Source organism: Ochotona curzoniae, unplaced genomic scaffold, assembly GCF_017591425.1.
Source record: "Ochotona curzoniae isolate NIBS_2020 unplaced genomic scaffold, NIBS_Ocur_1.0 scaffold_4505, whole genome shotgun sequence".
NCBI classification, from domain to species: domain Eukaryota; kingdom Metazoa; phylum Chordata; class Mammalia; order Lagomorpha; family Ochotonidae; genus Ochotona; species Ochotona curzoniae.
The window spans coordinates 33,744,343-33,753,637 of NW_024467118.1; positions in this window are offsets into that span (position 1 = coordinate 33,744,343).

A 9,295-nucleotide genomic window follows, 5' to 3' on the forward strand; every position below is an offset into this window, starting at 1 on the left:
CCTAATCAGAATATAAAAGCAACAGAATTTATAATAGAATACAAAATACACATTTCATTATAAAAGTGCACAGGCCAGACCAATATAGACAATATAACCTGTGTGAATAAACAGTTACAGCCTGTGTGAATAAAACAGCTACAAGTGTAGCCCAATACAGCTTGTTGCAGTTGAGAAAGTTGTGAAGAAAGCAAAATGCATTCTTCTCTCAATTTCCAAATGGGAGCTCTTCAAGAAGTTCATGGCAAATGTGTACTTTGAAAAAGCTATGTATGAATTTGGAAAACTTTTTGCACCAAAATAAATGTATCTTTTAATTCCAATTTCTACAAACCTTTTAGATTCCCTCTCATATGCTGCAGGTTGTCTAGCATCCCTACTAAATAGTTCCCTAATCTCTGTGAAAACCAAAAATGCCACCCCAAATTTCCAACATGCTTCTGGCTGGAAAGGGAGTGATGAGGGCAGCTTTGTTTTTGCTGAGTACTATGAATCAAATGTTTGTGAAACATTCAAATTCATATGATGAAGCCCTAACCTCCATTGTGATGCTAAATGCATTTAGACATGAAATCTTTGAGAAATAATGAATCTTCAAAGGTAGAGCTTCTTATGAGGACACATACTAGAACAGACCAAAGAGAAGAACTCTCTCCGTTACTCTGCCACATGTAAACTCAGAGGGAAGTTCACCACGCATGGTGCAGGTCTTCAGCAGGAGCTGAATCCCTCAGCATCTTGATCTTAGACTTCTCAGCCTCAACAACTGTGAAAAATCAACATTGTGTAAGTCAACTCATCTGTGGCATTTTGTTATAGCAGCCCAAGTTTACTAAGACATTGAAAATCATGCGGCAAGGTCATTTCTCATGCCCCTTGTCTCCCTTGACCGTGGAATACATCTACAGAAAGAATCAGAGTGCATAGGTCACCACAGGCATGTATTCCTAGTAAACTCAGGGATGAATATCTGTGGTTTAACTTACTGCAGTGAGTCAAAGCCAAGATTTTGCAAGACTCCAAATCTCCTCCGAGAAAGTCACTACACACATGGGAATAAGGTCATGAAGTGGGTCATGTGGAGTACGGTGTGAACCATGGGCCTGCTGCTAGTACAAGCAGGCTGCCAGGTTGGCTTTCAAAGCATCTCAGGACACTGTGGGCCTTCCTGAGGCAGGCACTACATACCTCCTGGGATCCAGTAAGGCACTGAGATGGAGAATAGAAAAGTGATGATCTCAGAGGTCTACAAAGGACTGGTGGCACTCCAGGTGACAAGAAAAGCACTGAATCAGGACAGAATGAGGACTCCCCCTTTTATCAACTTTTTTGCAAAAGTAGTCTCAGTAAACAGTGATTTCATGATGTCTACTTTTACTATATATTTCTTTTCTTAGGAGTCCCTAATTGTTGGTTGCTTGTAAAAAATAAAATAAAATTTCAGGTTCAAGCATGAGGTCACAAATGGTTTAGCCCATCTCAAGATTACTGTTCGTCTTTTCTCCTGTTCCTCCATGTGTGTAATGGCTAATGTGCTTTTAAAATGCTTCAGCCAAAAGCTTCTGCATCTACAGGGTGTGATTATATGAATAATCTTGTCAGAACAAAGTGGATGTTCCCTCCATTACCCTCTCATCCACCCACCTCCTCTCTTCTTCCTTGGCAGTCAGCCCTCCTCCCTCTTTGGAGTTTATCCCAAAGTTTTCCAGCAGCTTCCCACTGTGGGATTTGGAAATGGAGTCAGGACCCTGTGGGATGGACTTTATGGAGGATCCAGTAGGAAGGATCCAGTTAAGGAGAGATCACATATACAAGACACAGTATGTGCAAACTTCAGTGCAAGATTTCTGAGATGAGGTTGGAGGTTCCTTAAGTAGAATCAGAAAAAAAGGCATGCTCAAGCCTCCTCATATTTCCTACTTTGTCTTTCTCACCCTTACCGTCTCCTTTCCCAAGACTCTTACTCCAAGGTATAAATAAATACACGGAATATTTGAACTCTTGTTGGCCATTGCTCATCTTGCATTTTTAGTTTTCAGTAATTTGAAGAGTGCTTCTAACCAATTCTGGAATGGTGCCAGGCTCCTTTGGAGTCATAAATAAAGCATTATAGATGGAATCAAATGATTTGGAATGTAATAGGCTTCCTAAGTTAGACAGAGTATATTGTGTTATGGACTCATAATGCCCAGGCTTTTAAAACAAAATCTCAAGCAAAGTTAAATAGGACACACAAAGGATTCCTCTCTGTGACTTCGCCTCACACCTGGTTACCAGCGACTTCTGAGATGTGATGGCATTGTTGCTTCATGAACACCTGCCATAATCACAGAATGACAGGTGACATCAAAGAGCCAGCTCAAGTTTCAGAGTCCTGGGTGGATCTAGTAGTCAACTGAAATATATTTAGGTGAAACTAACGTATAGAAGAAATGTTTTTCTTGTTGTTGATGTTTTTAATCACAGTTTGGAAGTTCACAGTCCCACATTAGGGAGCCCCGTTGAAGTCCAGGTGGGATATAAAGTTCCTATTCCAGGCTCTTGCCTCTTAACTAGACAAGATGCTAAGTACAAATGCAAATGCAACATATAAGTGATGAAGCTTATTTTAAAAGTAAGGAAATCTCTCTCTTTATCTCTCTCTCTCTCTCTCACACACACACATATACACACACACAAGGAGAGAGAGGTATTGTTCAGGAATAAAGTGGAACAGGAAAGGAAAAGATGAGAGAGAAAGAAAGGTATTTCAGTACCTTGTCCTGTCTGGGTCCATTGGAAGAGAAAGAGCCCCTTGGCATTGCTGGCCTGTTATGAGATTGGAAAAGGGAGTGGTTAAATGGTATTGCCCACAGATTCCAGGTGAGGGGAGGTATATCCTGGGGAAGTGCTCATTTGACTAACAGGTGGGCAGATAGAATTATGTGGGTGAGGTGTAGCTTCCAATTTATAGTTCTAATCCCACACACATGCCGAGGGATCCTGCAGCTATATCCAGACCAGACCACAACCTCTACCCTTGCCCTCATGCTCTCCAATGGGGATCACAACCTGGCCAGGGCACCCCCTCTGCTCCCCATCCAGGCCTGTTCCCCTCCACAGATCTCACACATGCCAGTGGTTGCTCTGACCCTGCCTGGCATAGCCCCCATCTGTCTTAACCTTTGCCTTTGGATGCTGTATCCTGACCTGACCTAGCCATCCCCTAGTTCCAACTCTTGCTGGCAGGTACTGCTCAGTTGGTGCTGCTCAGTTGGCTCTCATCCCTGGCTCATGTGAACCAGTAAGTGTGATACCATAGCATGACATGATCTGCACTCCAACCTGTTTTCTGCACTCACCAGTGGGCTAAGATCTACTTGGCCCTGCCCAGTTTGCCCCCTTCCAAAACCAACCCACACTTGCCAACAGATGGGGCTACCTTTCCCAGCTTGCCTGACCCCTAGGTCTGGAACACATGCTCACCAGTTGGAGTTATGGCCAGTAGGGGAGTCTCCCAGGTTCCCCACTCAACTCACTCCCAGACTGGATCTCACATACTCCAGCCAATGCCCAGCATTGCCTGCCCCTCCATCTTGGCCTTTGTACGAGCTGGTGGATGTTGCACGCTGGCCCACACTACACCCTGTTTTAGGATGCATGTGCAAGTGCTGCAACTTGGACCTGCCCAGCCTATTCTCAGCTCCAGTACCCGTGAGTGTTGGTGGGTTCCATGTTCACTCCTAGTTCAGCCAGTTACCACCCCAACCCTTGAGCTAACCAGCAGGCCTTGTATTTCCATAGGTTTGGGCCCAATTATCTGCCACAGAGTCTACCCCCGGGCCTGGTTCTCTCGCGTGCTGGTTAGTGTCAATGCCCTGCCTAATGTGACCTGTCCCCTGTTCCAACACTCAATCAGGTACTTGGATCTAGCTCTGCTAGACAGGCTGCCAGCCATAGCTTTCATGTGGTATGGTGTGTGGTGGTCAGCGATGTTCTGCACTAACAAGTCCATCTCGGGATTCCCATGTGGGCTGGTGAATCAGTCTGGCCCATACAGATCTTCCCATCTCTCCCCTCCATACCACCATATCTCAGTCCCCTCACTTACCAGCCAGTACAGTGGCCCTGTTGTTAGGTGTCCCTCAGAATTCATTCCTCACTTGCACATATGGTGTCCATATCCATGGATGTCCCTAGGCAATATTTCGTTACCCCCAAGTCCCCAGAGCTCATCGGCAGGCAGCCAAGATTGGCCAATGAAGCAGAGTTCTGCCTTGCATGCCTGACCCGCTAAATTACGTTTATTCAGTCTCCAGTGATTCCAAAGACTTAATGCTCTATCATTGGTCAAATGTGCAAAATAGAAAGTCTCTCTGATAGTCAGGCAAACCATCCTGGTTGTGAACCTGTACACTTAAAAACATTTTGTTCACGTCTAAGAATCAATGTTGGAAGAGGCACAATGCATATATTTCTATTCTAAACAGGTAAGTGAAGGAAAAAGAAAGGATCCACATGTTAAAGCAAAAACAAACACCAGCAGGGAAAGCATTAATTTTTCAAGTTCCATGTGTGGTACCTTTTTTTTTTTTTTTTTGTAACAGTTCCCTTTTTTTATTACAACTAACTACTGAGAACCGTTCATTTATCAAGGAAACGGTTCAATCTTTGCTCACTGTTTGAAGGTTCAAAGTCCAAGACATCCATCCTGTGAGGATAGAGGATGGTGGGAATAAATACATAATGAGTAAAGAAGCAGAGGACAGGAAGACAGTTGAACTTAAATAACAAACTGTCTCCTGAGAACCACCTTTTCAAAGGCACATCCAAATGACCTGCAGACCTCTCACTGAACTAACCTCCTGGATGCCATAATTGGGTCGGATTTCTGCCCCTCATCTACTAACCAATAATATTAAACTATGAATTAACCCCCAAAACTTAGACACACAAACTATTATCTAAAACATAACAAAAGAATTTTGTAGTCTAATATATGTCTTTTTAGTCTAGATGAGTTATTGTATAAATCCTTGGACTCAAGGTATCAAGTGAAGGATCCTGTTACACGCTCACTTCCTAGGCTAGCTCTGGATTTTTGTATTATCTCACAACGATGTCCTGGGCGTGCAGACACCTGTCCCGAAATGACTGAAGTAGATTGTGGCTTTCCCCCTCACCAAGGCCCTACCCAGCTCACTCACCAGGATTAAATGTCTTTTGTCTCAGGAACTGGTGATATTTTGTCTTTTTTTAAAAAGTTAATTAAACATAAAATAAATTGTTTTTGTATTGTTTATGCCTTAATTTTTCTTCTTTGGAATGAGACAAAAATTTTCAATTAAATTCAACCAAGTCAGATTAAATACCAATAATTGTGAAGGAATATCACAAAAACATGCAATTTCACTTTTTAGACTACAAGTAATTCAGAAACAGAGACATGTCTTATCACCTGACTTCTAGAGGTAGAACCATCTCTCCAAAATTGCAAAGTAGGGAAAAGAAATACATACTGTTTTGCTATTGTGCTCCACCTACAAGTTATGGACCCATTGCATGATAAGTGCTTAGTTAACTTGGAAAGGGCATTAAATTACAGATCACAGTACTGTCAATGGTCCCAGACATCCACTGAGGGTCTTGGAATGCATCCCACATGGATTAGGGGGAGCTGTGCTATTATTATCACTGAAGTATAAATTTAAACACTGGATAAAAATACTCAACAGCCACTTTCAGATTTCAACTATTCCACCATGTGGGAGTATGATCCTGGGAAATTTACCCTGTTGACAAATATTAAATATCTATTATGTGTCTATCATTCAGGACTCAGCTTTTTCAGACAGAAGAGGTTTGACAAGAACACTTGCAAGTTCTTTCAAACTCTAAAATACAATGGGTGTGGTTATCTGATAAGGATTAAAGCGTGAGCTAAATATGCAAGGATAAAAAAAGAGAATGAAGATGGGAAAAAGAGAGCAGTTCTGTGGGCTGAATAAAAGTTGATATCTAAGGAATGGAGAACTTTGATAAAATTCTGAATGGAAGAATACATAATAAGTTCTAGTTTAAAGAGACAATTGAAGGAATACAAAAAGAGAAGGTTGGAGGAATAGCTAGAGCTGTCTGTCTCATCTCACTCAGTGAATCAGTGAATCATCCTGTATAAATGACGTAAGCCAGAAAGGAGATCATTTAAACTTTGTTGTATCAAAAATCAATGTTAAATATGTAAGATGTTTTTTAAAAAACCCTGTTATTTACAGTGATGCTGACAATGAGGAAACACAGATGTAAACCCTAACCATCTGGGCCTCATCTACAGAAAGTTAGTGGGCATGAAATACAACCTTGCCCATGCTAAGAACTGCTCAAGGAGAACCATTTTGATCTCTAGGATAAGCTCATAAGCTCAGTCAGAGTGAAGGCAATACAGCACTACTTCACAGATTGAATCCAGGTTTTTTAAAGCTGAATATTTAAATTTTGCTATCATTAGACCTGTTCTTAGAGTTTCAGTTGTTCACTAAATGATAGCACAGAACTTTCTTGAGAAACAGCTTCATATTTTTTTAAAAATTCTATTTCCTGTCATTTGGATTTGTACTTGTTGTATCCATTCAACCGCCTATCATACCCACCACATCACTGCTGAGAAAGCTCTTAGAGTTTATAAATCAGTTGGGAGATCAGATATTGAGCAAATAGCTGTATATGAATCTTGCCTTCTCAATTTCTTCATGGCCAAGTATAGATGTGTGGCATCAGCTTCTGTAATCCCATGCACCCACTGGCGATTCTGATTCAGGAAAGAGGGATACAATGAACATAGATGGTTTTAAAACATTCTAGAAGGGTGGCAGGTCTTGGTTGAAAGAGATTTTAGGAGCATCTGTCATGCAGCATTGAGTTCTGTTCTACAATGAGTTCTGTTCTTTGAAATTTAGAGCCTCTAATGATGCAATAATTGATTTTAAGAGTGTCTGCTGTTTCACATACCTTCAAGAAAATGGAATAATAGAAGGCGTATGGGATATTCTGGCTGCTTCTAAGCTGAAGAGCTTAGAGAAAGAACATAACTTCAATATGTTAATTCATCAGCCCACAGCAACATCAGAAAATAAGATATTTCCTTTATTACAGATGTAGAGATGGTAGCTCAAAATCAAAGTTAAGGTGCAAGCTGAAGGATTACCAAATTTCAAAGTCAGTTGAATTCATGGTATTTTCCAATTCCACTCATGAATAAGAATGATTTTTATCGAATGAGTATTATCTTGAACATGGGAAAAAAGTCAAAACAGGAGGATTTGGAGAGCTCATACCCCTAGTCCCCAAAGACCTGAAACTTCCTGAACAAGAGACACTACTTCATTTGTCTATCAAGATGTTTCCCCTGCCTTGCTTCAACAGCTCTTAACAATGTCAGCCAAAAGAGTGATTTCTTAAAAAAAAAAAATACTTACCAGGCAAATTTACAGAATGGAAAGAGAGAGAGAGATCTTCTATTTGTGGGCTTACTCCTCAAACAGTTGCAATGGCCAGAGCTGACGGACCCAAAGCAGGGAGCCAGGAGCTTCTTCCAAGTTTCACACATGGGTGCAAGGGCCAAGGTCTTGAGCTATCCTATTCTGTTTTCCCAGGCTATAGATGGGGAGCTGGATGGGAAAGGAAGCAGCCAGGACATGAAACAGCACCCATATGGGGTACCCAATGTCAAATAGTAGCATTGAACTATCAGAGTGTTGGCATGGTTCCAATAGCAGAGAGCAGTGTAACAGTGAATGCCTGGGTCAATAAAGATATTTGCTCTTAGCTCAAGTAAGTCAAGTCTGTAAGATACCAGATAGATGACTCCATATTGCAGTGTTTGTTCTTTATTAAGAGAAAATCCCACCCCCATATTGCTGATTACAGCCTTTCATGCTAGAACTAGCTAGACTTTTTTTTTTTTGTCCAAAATCTTTCATGTATTAGTTACAGCGTGAGACAGTGTTAACACCTTAGAGTGTCAAGATAAGGTTTTCTTGAACATCACATGTTCCTTCCATAATAGAACTCTTGGATCTATGAACAAGAAATTAAAGGTAAAATGACATTCCTGATTAGCATACCAATGGTCCACTTGCAGATTCTGTTCTTTGCAATGTCAAGAAATCTTTGTCATCAGAAAAATAAATATTCCATTGAGGATAAGCCAGTTTTACAATCCGTGAAAAATTAAATTGGCCAGTTAAGATTGGTCAAGACACTAAAGATCTGGAGGAGGAGAAAAAGTATGTTAGATATTGGCTGTATTTATTGATCATCCCTTCCAAGAAAAATAAGAATGTTGTTACCCAGCAGGAGTAAAGAGAATTAGTCACTCATGCACCAGACACATGTCCTGAGATCCTTCTCTTCAAACGTAAGCATGAAGCATTATAAAGTTCATCAACAGCTACAACTCACAAATTTTGATCTTTCCACTTCCAGAAACTTTTTTTTTTTCAAATTTCATATTTGCCCCGGTGATTACTTAAAAGAAAACTGTGGATCTGGTGCAGTAGCTCAGTGGCTAAAATCTTTATTTTGCATGCGCCAGGATCCAATATGAGTGCTCGTTCTTGTCCTAGCTGTTCCACTTTCAATCCAGCTCCTTGCTGATGGCTTGGGAAAGCAATGGAGGATGACCCAAAGCCATGGGATTCTGCACTAGTGTGGGATATCCAGAAGTTCCCGGCTTTGGATCAGCTTAGCATCAGCCATTGTAGCTACTTGGAGAATGAACTAGCAGATAGAAGATTTTTCTCTCTCTCTAGCCTTCTCTGTAAATCTGCCTTTCTAGTAAAATAAATAAATAAATAAATAAATCTTTTTTAAAAATAGTGAATTTTGTCATTTGCAAAATATTTGATGCTTTCAAAGTTATCTATTTGCTGTTAATATTATGTAATTGTGGCTATGCTCCATGGGATCTCAGTATCTATAAAACTACTGGAATCAGCAGATATTCCACAAATGTATGATTTTGTCATTGTGGAAGTGGGTTTTTTTAAGCTTTGTTTATTTTAATTGGAAAGACAGATGTATATAGAGAAGGAGATAAAGAAAGAACTATCATCTGTCAACTGGTTCACTCCCCAAATTGCTGCAACTGGCAGAGCTGAGCTGATCTAAAGCCATGAATCAGGAGCTTCTTCAGGCTCTCCCATGCCAGAGTAGGGTCCCAAAACTTTGGATTATCCTCCATTGCTTTCCTGGGCTACAAGCAGATTGGAAGTGGAATAGCCTCAATGTGAATCAGTGCCCAAATGGGATGCTGGCA